The following is a 13,793-nucleotide window of genomic DNA, read 5'->3' as shown; positions in this document are numbered from 1 at the left end:
CCAATGTTCATTTGACTTGACAACTCTTCTGCATTTTTGATCTGCTGTCACCAACTTTGGGATCCATCATACTAATACCTTTTTTCATAGCAAGAACCTGTGTTATTATGTGATATATATCCATTAGCATTAGCATTAGTAGAGGCATACAATGCAAGAAAGCAAGCTTATGCAGCATCAGCCAAAAAAAAAAAAAACATATCATTGATAAATATACAAAACAACAATGGGCCCAACGCCGAACCCTAAGGAACTCCGCTAATAACATTTGTCCATGAAGAGCAGTGTCCATTGATTACCACTCTTTGTTGTCTCCCACTCAAACATACCTTTATTCATTGTAGCAACTTACCCTTAATGCCATACTTCTGCAATTTGTACAGCAGTCTTCCATGTATTAGTATTAGTATTAGTAACGGCAGCATGGTGCAAGAAAGCCTATGGCTTATGCTACACCAGCCAAAAAAAAAAAAAAAAAAAAATCTGAACAAAACAATGATAAAAACAAAAAAATAAATAAATAAATAACTAAATAATAATAATTAATAAATAAAAATAAATAAAAAGGAAATTAAACCTATCATCCTATGCGCTTCCCTTACCCGAAAGTACTATCCAGATGACCTTTGAATTTCCCCAAACTGTCGGCCTCTACCACCCATGAAGGCAACTTATTCCAGTAATTTATAATTCGCTGGCTAAAATAAAACTTCCTGCAGTCCAATCTAAACATTTCCCCCCGTAACTTGAATTTATGTCCCCTAGTTCTAGCATCATTTATAATCTTGAAAATTTTGTCCTCATTCATTTTACTGATGCCTCTCAGAGCCTTAAACACCTCAATCAAATCTCCTCTAAGGTGTCTAGTTTCCAAACTCTGCAACCCACATATTCGAAGTCTTTCTTCACAAGGATGCCCTTTTGCCGATCTCACCAGGCGAGTTACCCTTCTTTGCACCCTTTCAAGAAGCTCGATGTCTTTCTTTAGGTGCAGTCTCCATACTTGAACACAGTATTCCAAGTGTGGTCTAACATAAGCCTTATATAATGGGATTATCACGTCCCTGTCTCTACTTGCAAAAGTTCGATAGATCATCGATAGGACACCATGGGCCTTCCTTGCAACCTGTTTACAATGCTCAGAGAATTTCATGTCTGACCGTATCGTAACACCCAAGTCCCTTTCCTCCAGTACTGGGTTTAGTTGAACTCCACCAAGTGAATAAGTTTTTTTGGGATTACTGTTTCCCAGGTGTAATACCTTACACTTTGTTGGATTAAAGCACAGCTGCCATTTTTCTGACCATTCTTGAAGTCTATCTAGGTCTCTCTGAAGAAGCTCAGCTTGACAGTAATCATTAACTACTCTACCAATTTTAACATCATCTGCAAATTTAGACATCACGCCCTCTGTCCCTTCATCAATGTCGTTTATGAAAATTAAAAACAACAGTGGTCCTAATACTGATCCTTGGGGAACCCCACTTCTTACATCAACCCAATCTGAGGAATAGCCATTTATCACAACCCTCTGCCTCCTGCCCTGAAGCCATCCTTCTATCCATCTAAGGATTTTCCCAGTGATTCCAACCTGTTCCAGCTTATAAAGCACCCGCTCATGTGGGACTGAATCAAAAGCTTTGCTGAAATCTAAATAAACAATGTCGAAATTATTCCCTAAATCCAGCTCGTGAGTGACCCTTTCGAAATAGCGAACCAGATTTGTTAAACATGATTTTCCCTTTACAAAACCATGCTGAGTATCCTTGAGAATTTCAATTCGATCCAAATGATTCTGAATTCCACCCTTGATCATTGCCTCCATGATTTTCCCTACTACTGAAGTCAGACTGACAGGTCGATAATTTCCAACTTCACTTTTAGAGCCACCCTTATGTATGGGAGATACATTTGCACTTTTCCAATCCAAGGGAATCTCCCCAGAGTCTAGTGATGCTCGCATAATTAGCCTCAATGGTTCAATGCACTCGCTTGCTGCCTCTCTTAAGATTATAGGGTATATTCCATCAACTCCAGGAGCCTTACTGGTCTGTAGGCTCGAAAGTTTTTTCATTAAATAATCTTGCGAAATTTCAATATCATTAATTACATATTTTTTAACTTCGCTCCCACAATTTCCCATTGCCACAAAAGGCTTTTCATTTGTAAATATCGATGCAAAATAACTGTTGAGTTCATCTGCAACCCTTTCCCTTACGTAAAGGTCCGATCTGGTTTGTCCTGTTCTTCTTAGCATTTATATATGTGAAGAATTCTTTATCCCCCCTCTTTGCTCTGTTTGTTAGTGATTTCTCATAAACTGCCTTTGCCTGTCGAACCTTTTCTGTGGCTCTATTACAGATCACCTTGTAGCTGTTATAGGCTTCAGTACTTTTTATTGCTCTGTAACCTTTCCATGCCACCTTTTTCTGCTCAAGTAATGTGGCAACTTCATTATTCATCCAACTTGGAACCCTTCTCGTGGAGTATTTTTTTAATGGTATATACGCATTCAAGGCATCTCTGATTAATGTTTTAAAAGCGTACCACAGTTCAATTGTATTCATTCTCAGCGCGATATCTACCCAGTTAATAGAGGTCATATAGTACCTTAAGGCATCGTAATTTCCTTTTCTGAAATTAAAACCCATTCCTTTGCCTTTTACTTCTGCTTCCTCTCTCGTCATCATCCACCGTAGAACTCCGTGATCACTTCCTGCTACTGGTTCCTCTACTGTCAGCCCTGTTATGTCATCTGATTCATGTGTGATGATGAGGTCTAGGATATTCTTTTCTCTAGTACTTTCCCTGACATGTTGATACAAATAACAGTCATCTAGTTGATTTAAAAATTTTGTTCCCCATGTCGAGTTTCCTTCCCATTTACTCCAATCAATTAGAGGCAAATTGAAATCACCCATAATAAGGCATTGACGCTTACTTGCCCATTCCATTTGCATGTAGAGGCTTTTGTCATAATCTTCACAATCACCTGGTCTGTAGATTACTCCTACTCGCATTATACCTTTGTTTCCAACTATCTCACACCATACAGACTCTATACTAGCAAACTATGTACAGCTGTATCAAAAGCTTTCCTGAAATCCAAGTATATGATATTAAAATTATTTTTGGCATTCAGTTCCTTTGTGACTACATCATAGTATCCAATTAAATTGGTCAGACAAGACCAACCTTTAACAAACCCATGCTGTGTCTTAACTATTACTGCAGTCTTGTCTAGATGATCCTGCAATTCTTCCTTAACCAGTGACTCCATTATTTTTCCCCCGGAACACAAGTTCAACTAACAAGACATTATAGTTACTTGTGTCACCTTTTGCATCCCCTTCGTGAATTGGTGATACATTTGCACACCTCCAGTCCATGGGGACTTCCCCTGAGTCCAAGGAAGCTTTCATAATTATGGCCAAGGGTTTGCTTACTTCCTTTTCTGCCGCCTTTAATATAACTGGATAGATCCCGTTTACCCCCGGTGCCTTCCTTATGTTTAACTTCAACAATTTCTCCTCCACTTTGCTCTCAGTTATTACAAAATCACTTAGCTCCCTGTTAAAGTTTGATAAACTTCTGACATTCCCCTCATTGAATAACTCCTCATGTGTGAATGTAGATGCAAAATACTCATTCAGTTTATCAGCTACCTGAGCATGATCATCAATGGTCAACTCATCTATGTTAAGTGGTCCAATCTGATTCATCCCTTTAATTCTAGAGTTTACATAAGTAAAGAACTCTTTGCTGGTTTTTTTTTTTTTTTTTTTTGCATCATTTACCAAAGATTTCTCATAATCTGCCTTCACCTGTCTAACATCCTTTGTGACAAGATTACAGACTAGCTTATATCTGCCATAGGCTTCTGTGTCGCCTGATAATTTATATGCATCCATACATTTTTCTTCTCTTCCATGAGCCTCATTAATTCATCTGACATCTCTTTAGGACTAAACCTTGAACAAAAGGTTGGAAAAAAAAGGCTAGTAGCCTCCAAAATTAAGTCCCCGAAGCCTTTCCATTTAGAATTCAACATTGGTAACATCATCAGTTGATCCCACTGCACAGAATTTAAAAATTGTCTGAGACCCCTGTAGTCACCTTTACGAAAGCAAAAGCCCTTCCCTTTAGCCTTAATGGTAGTTACATCTTTAAGTAATTCCCACATCAGTACATTGTGATCACTGTTACCCAGTTGTTCCTTTATGTGCAAATTCTTAATGCATGAATAATCACTGCTGATAATCAGATCAAGAGTATTACTCCCTCTGGTTGCGTCTCAAACATGTTGCTGTAGAAAACAGTCATCCAATAAATCCACAAAAGTCTTGTTATTGTGCGAGTGACCAATCCACAAGTTCGAGTCAAGTTAAAATCCCCCATTATAAGACATTCTGATTTACTGGTCCACTCTATTTCTCTGCACAAATGCTCATTATACTCATTTGAGTCATTAGGCCTATGACATTCACCTACTCTCATTTTCCCTTTCCCAGTGCTTATGTCACACTACACTGACTCAGCATTGCATTGTCCACCAATGTCAATTGTATGCACTTCCTTAGCTTTTATGTGTTTCTTAACTAACAGCATAACCCCTCCTCCCTTCCTGCCCTGTCTATCCTTTCTGTACACATTGAACTCCCCAAATTCTAATTCTGCACTGCTTACATCTGTGTGACACCACATCTCTGATATCCCGACAATATCTGCCTTTGATGTCTTGACTAGCACTTCAAGCTCATCAAATTTATTAACTATACGCCTAGCATTGGTGTACATGCAGGTATACATTCACCTGTTTCTACTCTTAGTTACCCTAACACAGCCCATATATTTACTTGTTCCACTATGACTCCCAGCAGTCCTGGAAATCTGCATTGCCTTGCTTTCCAGGCTGCTGCTCATTCTAATAGAAGCAGTGAAAGAATCACTTTTGCCTCTGCCTGCAGCCACTGTTAACCTTTCAGATGAGATGCCCAAGATGTTCCACAATGTACCCTGGCAATGTACCATTGTCACTCATTGATCACTTATCACCAGATTTTGTACACTGTCAACACCGTCTGGAATGATGGACATTGCAAGACTTCCACAGTATGTGCCATGTTCCAGGCTCTCCCTCCATTGTCTGAATTCTGCTGTCAACTTTTTAATTATGGAATAGGAAGGAGTATCCTCCCCAATGTTGTAACCACATCCTTATGAATTGCCTTTGGCATTAGTCCCTTTTCCCCAAATATTAGATGACTGCATGGCGACTGATTTTGCCCATCTTTCCTCATTCACACAACTTTGTCGACTTTAGCAGTTATAGTTAAAAAACAGACATTATCAAAACTGCATGAAACTTGGTGAGTTTGAAGTGTTATACATTAAAGTACAGAAATTTTTAACACTGTACCACTACCCTTTCATATTCAGGCCACAAACTTAAAGAGAAGTGTTGTAAGAGTATTTTGTGATATCTTTGAAGGATATTTGATTTATATAGTTTTATTGATGATATAAATCAAAGTAAATTTTGCACACATCTTCTCAAGAGTTCTTGTTTTAGGCCACATAAGCCAATGAGTTTTCTGACATCAGAAGGCTACGAGTAGGACAGTACTGTTTCAAATGAATGGGAAGCTAAAGGTAGAGCAACATGGTTAAATAACTTTACAGAATGTATTATTATAATAGTAAACAATCCAAGAATGTTTATAGTGTGAACTGTGTTTGTAGCAGTGTTAAGAGTGCTACTGATAAAATGAGTGAGTTTGTACTCGTGGTTTGGATAATGCTGATGTAATAGTGCTAATGTTGTCACCCAAAAATACAGGATATTAGTTTTGTCATGTCATGTGGAATGTATTTATGAAACGCTAGTTAGGAGAGGAGGGATGGGGGGGCACGTTACATTTTTAAAAGAGGTTTCTGCACAACAAGAATATTCTTTAAATTCGGAACTAATGTATACCAGCATTGAGTCTATGTGATGTGTGGTGTTAGGAAGCAAAGGAATAATGAAAGTAAGGATATGCTAAACACCAGAAGATTGTGAAAAATATGATGAGAGCCTCTTTACTCTGCTCATTATAACTTTAATTTTGACATAAACAATTATATGCCATGAAGTACAGCTCTCATTGGTCAGCTATCGGAGCACCACTATATTGTTTAATAGCTGACCAGTAAGAGCTTTACTTAGAGACATATTCAATTATGTTAGGATTAAAATTAGAGTGAAGAGAGTTTAAATGCAGTTGGCATGGACAAGCAAGTGTGAGTGCATTTTGTGGGAAATTTCAGTCTGTCCCTTATTGATTGGAATAGTTGGGTGGAAAACTCCCAGGGGGTACAAAATTTTTAAATTTATCAGTAGGTCAGGAAAGTAGTGGGGCAATAATACCCTGGACCCAGTCATCACCCACAATCTAGAGGGTATTATAGAGTAGAGTACAGACTATTGACAGTATGGAAATCCTTAGTGGGGATTTCCATACTGGAGATCATGGAGTGCAAAGGTAGACAATGATGAGTGAAAACTTAGTTGATAAAAGCAAGGGCAGGAATTTCAATTTTAGAGAAGGAGACTGTGACAGACAGTTAAGATTATATATGGTCACTATGAACTGGGAAAATACCATAGGGAGTACAAACATGGAGAATTATGGAAAATTTTTACGAATGCAATGAACAGAAGCATAAATGCATATGCACCATTAAGAAAATATAGAATGAGTACGATAAATAAGAAACCAAGTTTAATAGTTTAATAGGCCAAAAACAGATAACATCAGACATCTATAATATGATAAAAAGCACTTATAGTGTATAAATAATTATAACTTGATTCATAACAGAAATAGTCAGCTGGAAAAAGGCTGAGTAAGAGAAATCAATGACTAAAAGAGCAAAGAAAAAGAGTGAGGAGTTGAGTTTTACATGTTTAAATATACAAAAGGAAAGAAAAAATCAAACTGGACACTAGAAGCAGGATAATGATGTATGCAGAAAGTACCCTCAGTTTATCAGCTCAGCTGATGTAGCTGATAAATTGAATGGATACTTTATGGTGAGGAGAAATGCTAGTGAACTTGAATGCTGTGAAATAAAAAACATTAAAATTACTGAAGATTATAAATCAGTGATAGTGACTGCACATAGACTAAAGGTGAGGCTGGGAGCCCTGAGAATAATTCAAGATGATAGATGTATGTTTGGGGGAATTGAAGATACAGAGTGTGTGTCCATTATCAAGACTTGAGAGAAGTGTTTATAGAGAAGACAGAGAAGATAGAGAAGACAAACATCAGTAACATAGAGTTACAGGAGCTTTGTATGTATAAGCAAAAATATATTCCACTTTTAGCCTATGTCAGTGCAGTATACAGTAGAATAAAGGGGAGGTAAAGTGTAAATAATGTAAATATTTAGAGTTTTAATGTATACAGGTTTTATGTATTTTTGTTTTAACTATAATTAAGAGGTGTTATATGCATGAGTTGTTGCTGTGCGAAAACCCACCCCTTCCTGGGACAGAGGCAGTAAACCTGCTTCATAAAACTACTTTAACAGGCAATGAAATAGAGCAAAAAAGGTGAAATTAAGGAAACAGAAGAGTAAATAGGTGTGTTTGAGCTAAGGCTCAGGAAACACATCTCTGAGTATAGTTGATAAATGGCAGTGATGATGACAGAGGATTTGTTTACTACTAGAAAAACTTTTTTAACTTGAAAGCAAGTAAGACTTCTATGGCAGATGGCATATATACAGTTATTTTGAGGAAGTGCATCAGACCACTAAGGTTAATCATGAGAGCTCAATCAGATTTAGGAATAATTTCCTCTGTATGGAGAAACACTGTGTTGCCAACCCATAAATGTGATTGTACGAATGAAGTGGCTAACTACAGAGCAGTAGTCTGACTTTATTATTAACAAAATCATGGAGGCTATAATTAAGAATGCAATACAGTCATATAGACATAAATGGTATTCTCAGGGGGATGCAACACCTTTTTTGAAGGGAATTTTAAAGGAATGAATCAGATTGGACCACTTAACATAGATGGGTTGACCACTGATGATCATGCTCAGGTAGCTGATAAACTGAATGAGTATTTTGCATCTACATTCAAACATGAGGAGTTATTCAATGAGGGGAATGCCAGAAGTTCATCAAACTCTAACAAGGAGCTATGTGATGTTGTAATAACTGAGAGCAAAGTGGAAGAGAAATTGTTGAAATCAATTTTCTTTCCTTTGCCTTTTACTTCTGCTTCCTCTCTCGTCATCATCCACCGTAGAACTCCGTGATCACTTCCTGCTACTGGTTCCTCTACTGTCAGCCCTGTTATGTCATCTGATTCATGTGTGATGATGAGGTCTAGGATATTCTTTTCTCTAGTACTTTCCCTGACATGTTGATACAAATAACAGTCATCTAGTTGATTTAAAAATTTTGTTCCCCATGTCGAGTTTCCTTCCCATTTACTCCAATCAATTAGAGGCAAATTGAAATCACCCATAATAAGGCATTGACGCTTACTTGCCCATTCCATTTGCATGTAGAGGCTTTTGTCATAATCTTCACAATCACCTGGTCTGTAGATTACTCCTACTCGCATTATACCTTTGTTTCCAACTATCTCACACCATACAGACTCTATACTAGCAAACTATGTACAGCTGTATCAAAAGCTTTCCTGAAATCCAAGTATATGATATTAAAATTATTTTTGGCATTCAGTTCCTTTGTGACTACATCATAGTATCCAATTAAATTGGTCAGACAAGACCAACCTTTAACAAACCCATGCTGTGTCTTAACTATTACTGCAGTCTTGTCTAGATGATCCTGCAATTCTTCCTTAACCAGTGACTCCATTATTTTTCCCCCGGAACACAAGTTCAACTAACAAGACATTATAGTTACTTGTGTCACCTTTTGCATCCCCTTCGTGAATTGGTGATACATTTGCACACCTCCAGTCCATGGGGACTTCCCCTGAGTCCAAGGAAGCTTTCATAATTATGGCCAAGGGTTTGCTTACTTCCTTTTCTGCCGCCTTTAATATAACTGGATAGATCCCGTTTACCCCCGGTGCCTTCCTTATGTTTAACTTCAACAATTTCTCCTCCACTTTGCTCTCAGTTATTACAAAATCACTTAGCTCCCTGTTAAAGTTTGATAAACTTCTGACATTCCCCTCATTGAATAACTCCTCATGTGTGAATGTAGATGCAAAATACTCATTCAGTTTATCAGCTACCTGAGCATGATCATCAATGGTCAACTCATCTATGTTAAGTGGTCCAATCTGATTCATCCCTTTAATTCTAGAGTTTACATAAGTAAAGAACTCTTTGCTGGTTTTTTTTTTTTTTTTTTTTGCATCATTTACCAAAGATTTCTCATAATCTGCCTTCACCTGTCTAACATCCTTTGTGACAAGATTACAGACTAGCTTATATCTGCCATAGGCTTCTGTGTCGCCTGATAATTTATATGCATCCATACATTTTTCTTCTCTTCCATGAGCCTCATTAATTCATCTGACATCTCTTTAGGACTAAACCTTGAACAAAAGGTTGGAAAAAAAAGGCTAGTAGCCTCCAAAATTAAGTCCCCGAAGCCTTTCCATTTAGAATTCAACATTGGTAACATCATCAGTTGATCCCACTGCACAGAATTTAAAAATTGTCTGAGACCCCTGTAGTCACCTTTACGAAAGCAAAAGCCCTTCCCTTTAGCCTTAATGGTAGTTACATCTTTAAGTAATTCCCACATCAGTACATTGTGATCACTGTTACCCAGTTGTTCCTTTATGTGCAAATTCTTAATGCATGAATAATCACTGCTGATAATCAGATCAAGAGTATTACTCCCTCTGGTTGCGTCTCAAACATGTTGCTGTAGAAAACAGTCATCCAATAAATCCACAAAAGTCTTGTTATTGTGCGAGTGACCAATCCACAAGTTCGAGTCAAGTTAAAATCCCCCATTATAAGACATTCTGATTTACTGGTCCACTCTATTTCTCTGCACAAATGCTCATTATACTCATTTGAGTCATTAGGCCTATGACATTCACCTACTCTCATTTTCCCTTTCCCAGTGCTTATGTCACACTACACTGACTCAGCATTGCATTGTCCACCAATGTCAATTGTATGCACTTCCTTAGCTTTTATGTGTTTCTTAACTAACAGCATAACCCCTCCTCCCTTCCTGCCCTGTCTATCCTTTCTGTACACATTGAACTCCCCAAATTCTAATTCTGCACTGCTTACATCTGTGTGACACCACATCTCTGATATCCCGACAATATCTGCCTTTGATGTCTTGACTAGCACTTCAAGCTCATCAAATTTATTAACTATACGCCTAGCATTGGTGTACATGCAGGTATACATTCACCTGTTTCTACTCTTAGTTACCCTAACACAGCCCATATATTTACTTGTTCCACTATGACTCCCAGCAGTCCTGGAAATCTGCATTGCCTTGCTTTCCAGGCTGCTGCTCATTCTAATAGAAGCAGTGAAAGAATCACTTTTGCCTCTGCCTGCAGCCACTGTTAACCTTTCAGATGAGATGCCCAAGATGTTCCACAATGTACCCTGGCAATGTACCATTGTCACTCATTGATCACTTATCACCAGATTTTGTACACTGTCAACACCGTCTGGAATGATGGACATTGCAAGACTTCCACAGTATGTGCCATGTTCCAGGCTCTCCCTCCATTGTCTGAATTCTGCTGTCAACTTTTTAATTATGGAATAGGAAGGAGTATCCTCCCCAATGTTGTAACCACATCCTTATGAATTGCCTTTGGCATTAGTCCCTTTTCCCCAAATATTAGATGACTGCATGGCGACTGATTTTGCCCATCTTTCCTCATTCACACAACTTTGTCGACTTTAGCAGTTATAGTTAAAAAACAGACATTATCAAAACTGCATGAAACTTGGTGAGTTTGAAGTGTTATACATTAAAGTACAGAAATTTTTAACACTGTACCACTACCCTTTCATATTCAGGCCACAAACTTAAAGAGAAGTGTTGTAAGAGTATTTTGTGATATCTTTGAAGGATATTTGATTTATATAGTTTTATTGATGATATAAATCAAAGTAAATTTTGCACACATCTTCTCAAGAGTTCTTGTTTTAGGCCACATAAGCCAATGAGTTTTCTGACATCAGAAGGCTACGAGTAGGACAGTACTGTTTCAAATGAATGGGAAGCTAAAGGTAGAGCAACATGGTTAAATAACTTTACAGAATGTATTATTATAATAGTAAACAATCCAAGAATGTTTATAGTGTGAACTGTGTTTGTAGCAGTGTTAAGAGTGCTACTGATAAAATGAGTGAGTTTGTACTCGTGGTTTGGATAATGCTGATGTAATAGTGCTAATGTTGTCACCCAAAAATACAGGATATTAGTTTTGTCATGTCATGTGGAATGTATTTATGAAACGCTAGTTAGGAGAGGAGGGATGGGGGGGCACGTTACATTTTTAAAAGAGGTTTCTGCACAACAAGAATATTCTTTAAATTCGGAACTAATGTATACCAGCATTGAGTCTATGTGATGTGTGGTGTTAGGAAGCAAAGGAATAATGAAAGTAAGGATATGCTAAACACCAGAAGATTGTGAAAAATATGATGAGAGCCTCTTTACTCTGCTCATTATAACTTTAATTTTGACATAAACAATTATATGCCATGAAGTACAGCTCTCATTGGTCAGCTATCGGAGCACCACTATATTGTTTAATAGCTGACCAGTAAGAGCTTTACTTAGAGACATATTCAATTATGTTAGGATTAAAATTAGAGTGAAGAGAGTTTAAATGCAGTTGGCATGGACAAGCAAGTGTGAGTGCATTTTGTGGGAAATTTCAGTCTGTCCCTTATTGATTGGAATAGTTGGGTGGAAAACTCCCAGGGGGTACAAAATTTTTAAATTTATCAGTAGGTCAGGAAAGTAGTGGGGCAATAATACCCTGGACCCAGTCATCACCCACAATCTAGAGGGTATTATAGAGTAGAGTACAGACTATTGACAGTATGGAAATCCTTAGTGGGGATTTCCATACTGGAGATCATGGAGTGCAAAGGTAGACAATGATGAGTGAAAACTTAGTTGATAAAAGCAAGGGCAGGAATTTCAATTTTAGAGAAGGAGACTGTGACAGACAGTTAAGATTATATATGGTCACTATGAACTGGGAAAATACCATAGGGAGTACAAACATGGAGAATTATGGAAAATTTTTACGAATGCAATGAACAGAAGCATAAATGCATATGCACCATTAAGAAAATATAGAATGAGTACGATAAATAAGAAACCAAGTTTAATAGTTTAATAGGCCAAAAACAGATAACATCAGACATCTATAATATGATAAAAAGCACTTATAGTGTATAAATAATTATAACTTGATTCATAACAGAAATAGTCAGCTGGAAAAAGGCTGAGTAAGAGAAATCAATGACTAAAAGAGCAAAGAAAAAGAGTGAGGAGTTGAGTTTTACATGTTTAAATATACAAAAGGAAAGAAAAAATCAAACTGGACACTAGAAGCAGGATAATGATGTATGCAGAAAGTACCCTCAGTTTATCAGCTCAGCTGATGTAGCTGATAAATTGAATGGATACTTTATGGTGAGGAGAAATGCTAGTGAACTTGAATGCTGTGAAATAAAAAACATTAAAATTACTGAAGATTATAAATCAGTGATAGTGACTGCACATAGACTAAAGGTGAGGCTGGGAGCCCTGAGAATAATTCAAGATGATAGATGTATGTTTGGGGGAATTGAAGATACAGAGTGTGTGTCCATTATCAAGACTTGAGAGAAGTGTTTATAGAGAAGACAGAGAAGATAGAGAAGACAAACATCAGTAACATAGAGTTACAGGAGCTTTGTATGTATAAGCAAAAATATATTCCACTTTTAGCCTATGTCAGTGCAGTATACAGTAGAATAAAGGGGAGGTAAAGTGTAAATAATGTAAATATTTAGAGTTTTAATGTATACAGGTTTTATGTATTTTTGTTTTAACTATAATTAAGAGGTGTTATATGCATGAGTTGTTGCTGTGCGAAAACCCACCCCTTCCTGGGACAGAGGCAGTAAACCTGCTTCATAAAACTACTTTAACAGGCAATGAAATAGAGCAAAAAAGGTGAAATTAAGGAAACAGAAGAGTAAATAGGTGTGTTTGAGCTAAGGCTCAGGAAACACATCTCTGAGTATAGTTGATAAATGGCAGTGATGATGACAGAGGATTTGTTTACTACTAGAAAAACTTTTTTAACTTGAAAGCAAGTAAGACTTCTATGGCAGATGGCATATATACAGTTATTTTGAGGAAGTGCATCAGACCACTAAGGTTAATCATGAGAGCTCAATCAGATTTAGGAATAATTTCCTCTGTATGGAGAAACACTGTGTTGCCAACCCATAAATGTGATTGTACGAATGAAGTGGCTAACTACAGAGCAGTAGTCTGACTTTATTATTAACAAAATCATGGAGGCTATAATTAAGAATGCAATACAGTCATATAGACATAAATGGTATTCTCAGGGGGATGCAACACCTTTTTTGAAGGGAATTTTAAAGGAATGAATCAGATTGGACCACTTAACATAGATGGGTTGACCACTGATGATCATGCTCAGGTAGCTGATAAACTGAATGAGTATTTTGCATCTACATTCAAACATGAGGAGTTATTCAATGAGGGGAATGCCAGAAGTTCATCAA

The 13,793-nt window shown here is 37.3% G+C and overlaps 1 protein-coding gene across 1 annotated transcript in view; it reads left to right on the top strand.

Moving 5' to 3' along the window:
* LOC150084884 (glycogen phosphorylase-like) overlaps window positions 1-13,793 on the top strand; it is a 227,805-nt gene that overhangs the window by 194,798 nt on the left and 19,214 nt on the right. The gene's annotated exons all lie outside the window — the stretch shown is intronic.

Source organism: Mastigoproctus giganteus, chromosome 6 (genome assembly GCF_048544385.1).
Source record: "Mastigoproctus giganteus isolate SK-2022 chromosome 6, ASM4854438v1, whole genome shotgun sequence".
Lineage (NCBI taxonomy): Eukaryota > Metazoa > Arthropoda > Arachnida > Uropygi > Thelyphonidae > Mastigoproctus > Mastigoproctus giganteus.
Note: the sequence above shows the minus strand (reverse complement) of the source record. Positions and strands in the feature narration are given on the sequence as shown.